General features: G+C 43.4%; 3 non-coding genes across 3 annotated transcripts; 1 reads left to right on the top strand and 2 right to left on the bottom strand.

Moving 5' to 3' along the window:
• Positions 1-697: 697 nt before the first annotated feature.
• On the top strand, positions 698-811 carry LOC140274337 (U5 spliceosomal RNA). The gene has a single exon (XR_011908301.1). It is a non-coding gene; the product is annotated as a U5 spliceosomal RNA (small nuclear RNA).
• Positions 812-4056: 3245 nt separating this feature from the next.
• On the bottom strand, positions 4057-4240 carry LOC140274289 (U2 spliceosomal RNA). Its single transcript, XR_011908256.1, has one exon. It is a non-coding gene; the product is annotated as a U2 spliceosomal RNA (small nuclear RNA).
• A 308-nt stretch (positions 4241-4548) lies between these two features.
• On the bottom strand, positions 4549-4662 carry LOC140274165 (U5 spliceosomal RNA). Its single transcript, XR_011908143.1, has one exon. It is a non-coding gene; the product is annotated as a U5 spliceosomal RNA (small nuclear RNA).
• Between the last annotated feature and the right edge of the window lie 882 nt (positions 4663-5544).

Here is a 5544-nt window from a genome sequence, read left to right as displayed (position 1 = left end):
CTTCAACTTATACTCTTTTACCGAAGCTGCTACAGCTCGATTGGCCGAATACCCTTTGATCCTATTTCGGTGAATTTGACATCTGCCTTACATATAACAGATTAGCGGTTTAGCAGTTTTAATTTAGTTTGAGTGAAGGAATTCATTTCATAGCAAAATCCGAAATCGTGAAGAACTCATGAAAGTAAGCTTATTCTCGGATTCCTGAAACTTTAGATTTGCTCTTTCTTTTACTGCAAAGTACAACGTTGTTTTTTTTGTTTAAATCTTTCTAGACATGGTAAATATTAAGGACAAAGCAGTTTTCACATAGTTTGAGTGAAGGAATTCATTTTATAGATAAAATCCCAAGAGTCTGCTGAGAAAAGAGAGTGAATGCGAAGTAGACTTTAACACGGCTATGGGAGCGAGCCGAGTGTGGGCTAACCGGGAGAATTGCTTGAAAGAAACGCGACACCGAATGAGCGATCAGAACAAAGCCTCAATACGGGATTCTCGTGGTGTTTTTGTTGCTGCCTTGTCTTTTGCACAGAGTAAAAGACAAGGCAGCCATCGAATAGGGCCCGATTGTTCCTAGTTGGTCAGCCGAGGAGCAAGGGGGGGGGGGGAGCAAGCGTCTCAACCAAGCAAAGCTCACCATGGGGAAGGTGGCTATGCCAACTAGCCTGATGCCCTGCTCCCGCAGTGACGGATAATCGTACTCTGGTTTCTCTTCATAACATACAAGTCTTTCGCCTTTTACTAAAGATTTCTGTGGAGAGCAGCACTAATGAGTTGTTTCTATTTTTGGCAGGCTTTACCTTTGCGGGTGAAGCCCTTTCTGTCTGTGCAAAAGAAATCTTCTTACTGTGCAGAGTGACTTCTCTGAGTAGAGTCGCCTTACTTGTTGCGACTGTGCCGATGTTCGAAGCTGGAGTGCAAAGTTGTTGCTTGAATGGTGCTTGCTGGAGCGTGCGGGAGTGCAAAGTTATACCATTTAAAAGGGCTGAAGAGTGCTCAGTGCAGTGGTTGGGCGACACTCTGGCCACCTTGAAAACCGAGGTTACATCCACTACCAGGGGCAGCCCAAGTTCTGCCGCAAGTGTGGTGAGCATGGGCACCTGGTTGAGGCTTGTACCAAGGTGTTATGTGGGAAGAGCAGAGAAATTGGGCAAACTTTTGGAGAGTGTCCAAATGGCAGGAAATGTAATCTCTGTGGAGAATTAAATCACCTCTTCAGAGATTGCCCTAAATCTTTTGCCAACAAATTAAAGACGGTAAAGCCACAGTCAAGCCAACAAAGAGAAGGACCAAAGGTGGCAGTTGGTGAACAAAGTGAAGAGGTTGACCAAATAAATTCAAACTTCCCGCCAAAAGCTTGGATTGGAAGTGAGGAGCAAAAAGGGGAGGGGCCTGTAGAGGCCTCACCACTCAGTGTTGAAGTCTGTGAGAATTCAAAGGCAGAGGGTGGAGCTACGCTAAATGAGGAGGAAGAGCAGACAGGGGAGTCTAGTGAAGATACTCACCTCCCCGAAGGTCAACAGCCGAAGAGGACGGCATCTGAGCCTCTGATTCCCCAGTGGTATCAGAGAAGAGGGGAAGGGTTAGGTCCCTTTCAGACAGTTCTTCAGTGGAAGAACCTAGAGTCTTCCCCTCCGACTCACCAAATGAGGTCTCCTTTTTAACTTCAGCTCTGCAATCAACCCCCAGGGACTCAAAGTTAAATGCAACATTGCGTCAGAGGCCAACACCGAGAGTCCGAAAAGGAAATATAGATCACCCTACTCACTTTTCACCTAAAGAAATGAAGGAAGAGCTAGTTTCCCAAGAAATAACCTGTGTGTAATTTGTTTTGATAACTTAGAAAAACGAAAATGACATACCTACTTTCCTTTATGCTTTTAATGGTTCTCACCTTCTCAACACTAAATGTGAGAAGTGTGAAATCAAAGACAAGAGCCCAGAGTATTTTATCCTTCTTAGACTCCATAAAATCAGATGTGTTTTTAATAAAAGAATGTGGACTACCTTTTTTAAAAAACCATAGACAATGGGAGGAAATGTGGCCCCATTTATCGATATGGAGTGGCTCAAATCAAAATAAAAATGATGGTGTGGCCATTCTAATTAAAAATCTGCATGTTCTGGTGAAAGGTAGCACAGTGGTGAGAGACGGACGGGCACTTTTAGCACACTTGAATTTTATGGGGCAAGACTTTAACCTCTTAAATATTCATGGTTTCAATGGAAAAAATGAAAGGTATGACCTTTTAGAAGATATACAGCTTTACATGCTAGGGCAAGTACCTTTAGTTGTAGGAGGGGATTTTAACTGTATCTTGAGCAGGAAAGATAGAAAAAGAGCAGGGGTAGATTTTAAAGTGGATAAGACTTCGATTTTACTTCAGGGCATATGCAGGGATTTTAAGCTTACTGACTGTTTTAAAACCATGCATCCCAGAGAGGAGGGCTTCACCTGGTTTAGTCATGATGGCACCAGAGCCTCTCGCATTGATTATTTCTTTACTAGAGATTGCCCACCCACTGATGTTAGATTAACCCCTGTTTTCTTTTCAGACCACCTTATGCTCTCCTGCACCCTTTCACCCCCTTCTGGTGTGACGGTAGGAAGTGGTCTGTGGAAACTCAACTGTTCCCTGTTGGAGGATGAAATCATAGTCAGTCAGTACAGGGAATGTTATAAAGAGTGGCAGACCCTTCAAGACCTCTACGAAACACATGCACAATGGTGGGAAATGGTGAAGGAAACGACCCAGACTTTTTTTAAACAGCAAGGTAAACGTAAAAAAAGGAAAGACAATAGATGTATGATGGGACTACATAAACGCTTACAGCGCTACTTTAAACTAAATCAGTGTGGCATAGACTTTAAAGAAGAAATCAAAGATGTCAAAAAGGAAATGTCAGTTTTAGCAGAAATAAAGAGTAAAGGAATTTTTGTAAGAAGCAGGGAGCAGGAAATTGAGGAAGGTGAAAAAGAAAGAAAGTTATAAATAAAAAGGAGTGTATTCAAAATCTAAAAAGAGAAGATGGGTTTTTAACAAAATCCACACAAGAGATGATTGAAACTGTACATACCTTTTATAGTAACATGTACAAAGAGAAACCAGTGCACTTGGAAACATCGGCAGAAATCTTAAAATTCGTTGACAAAACCGTAAAAGAGAATGCACACTTGACACAGAATTTTACTGCTTTAGAGTTAAAAAAATGCCTAACAGGTTTTAAGAGAAGTCGAGCTCCGGGTTTAGACGGGCTTCCTGCAGAATTCTATCTGACCTATTGGGACCTTTTATCATCAGACATTTTAGATGTTTTTAAAGATTTTGAAAAACTCGACCGACTGCCTGACAGTTTTAGAGTGGGAATAGTGACTCTACTTTATAAAAAAAATGATAAGACTGACCTAAAGAATTGGAGGCCCATCACACTTTTAAACTTTGACTGTAAACATTTTAGCAAGGTTTTAGCGACACGGATGTCCTCTGTTTTAGAGGAGGTAATTCACCCAGACCAAGCTTGTGCCATCTCAGGGAGACAACTCACCGACAGCCTCGTACTGATTCGAGACATCATTGATTACGCTAGAGACAGAAACACCCGGCTTGTCATCTTAAATTTAGACTTTGAAAAAGCATTTGATCGGGTCTCGCATCAATATCTCTTTCAGGTGTTGCAGCCATCGAAAAGGGCCCGATTGTTCCTACTTGGTGAGCTTTGCTTGGTTGAGACGCTTGCCCCCCCCCCCCTGCTCCTCGGCTGACCAAGTAGAAACAATCTATTCGATGGCTGCCTTGTCTTTTACTCTGTGCAAAAGACAAGGCAGCCACAAACACCACGGGAACACCGTATTGAGGCTTTGTTCTGACCACTCATTCGGTGTCGCGTTTCTTTCAAGCAATTCTCCCGGTTAGCCCGCACTCGGCTCGCTCCCAGAGCCGTGTTAAAGTCCACTTCGCATTCACTCTCTTTTCTCAGCAGATTAAAAGAAAGTTTCATCTTGGGCTCCCTGAAACTTCCATCCTGCACCGCTGTTTGCTTTTTCACAAGAGCAGAGGAGAGCGCACCGTTCCCAGCGGCACTGCAGTACCGGGTCGAGGCTTGGAGTGAACGGAGCAAGCTTCTTTTTCAACTCCTATTATTAAAAATCCATTTAATATGTTGTCCTCGTATAGAGGACATATTAAACTGATAAGAACAGATACTACACTTGATCTTAGCCAAAAGGCAGAGAAGCGATAACTATCCACTGTTTCAGGTCCGAGGGCCCTTGCTGGCACAATGCGCACTTGTAGCAGTGTTCTTTTTATGGCCATAGGTGGCCAGAGTGTCACGTTGCACCTCCGCCCACCCGCTGCACTGAGCACTCTTCAGCCCTTTTAAATGGTATAACTTTGCACTCCCGCATGCTCCAGCAAGCACCATTCAAGCAACAACTTTGCACTCCAGCTTCGAACATCGGCACAGTCGCAACAAGTAAGGCGACTCTACTCAGAGAAGTCACTCTGCAAAGTAGCAAGATTTCTTTTGCACAGACAGAAAGGGCTTCACCCGCAAAGGTAAAGCCTGCCAATAATAGAAACAACTCATTAGTGCTGCTCTCCACGGAAGTCTTTAGTAAAAGGCGAAAGACTTGTATGTTATGAAGAGAAACCAGAGTACGATTATGCGTCACTGCGGGAGCAGGGCATCAGGCGTGGTGAGCTTTGCTTGGTTGAGACGCTTGCCCCCCCCCCCCCCCCCCCCTTGCTCCTCGGCTGACCAAGTAGGAACAATCGGGCCCTCTTCGATGGCTGCCTTGTCTTTTACTCTATGCAAAAGACAAGGCAGCAACAAAAACACCACGAGAATCCCGTATTGAGGCTTTGTTCTGACCGCTCATTCAGTGTCGCGTTTCTTTCAAGCAATTCTCCCGGTTAGCCGACACTCGGCTCGCTCCCATAGCCGTGTTAAAGTCTACTTCGCATTCACTCTCTTTTCTCTGCAGACTCTTGGGATTTTATCTATAAAATTAATTCCTTCACTCAAACTATGTTAAAACTGCTTTGTCGTTCATATTTACCATGTCTAGAAAGATTTAAACAAAAAAAACAACGTTGTACTTTGCAGTAAAAGAAAGAGCAAATCTAAAGTTTCAGGAATCCGAGAATAAGCTTACTTTCATGAGTGCTTCACGATTTCGGATTTTGCTATAAAATGAATTCCTTCACTCAAACTAAATTAAAACTGCTAAACCGCTAATCTGTTACATGTAAGGCAGATGTCAAATTCACCGAAATAGGATCTAAGGGTATTCGGCCAATCGAGCTGTAGCAGCTTCGGTAAAAGAGTATAAGTTGAAGAGTTTGTGAATAAAGGTGTGCGCACACATAGTGAGCTGTAGGAAAATAGGCAGGGAGCAATGCCGGCTGGGGTATATGTTCTTGTATGTTGTCTGACTGTTTGATTTGAATGTGTTGTGTAAGTGTCCTGTTGAATGTTTGGGCTTTGACACTTCACTGTGGTTGTTAACTGTGTGGTGTGTCCTGAAATGTTATATGTTTG

This window comes from Leuresthes tenuis, unplaced genomic scaffold, assembly GCF_036924035.1.
Source record: "Leuresthes tenuis unplaced genomic scaffold, fLeuTen1.0.hap1 SCAF_17, whole genome shotgun sequence".
In the NCBI taxonomy this organism is placed as follows: domain Eukaryota; kingdom Metazoa; phylum Chordata; class Actinopteri; order Atheriniformes; family Atherinopsidae; genus Leuresthes; species Leuresthes tenuis.
Note: the sequence above shows the minus strand (reverse complement) of the source record. Positions and strands in the feature narration are given on the sequence as shown.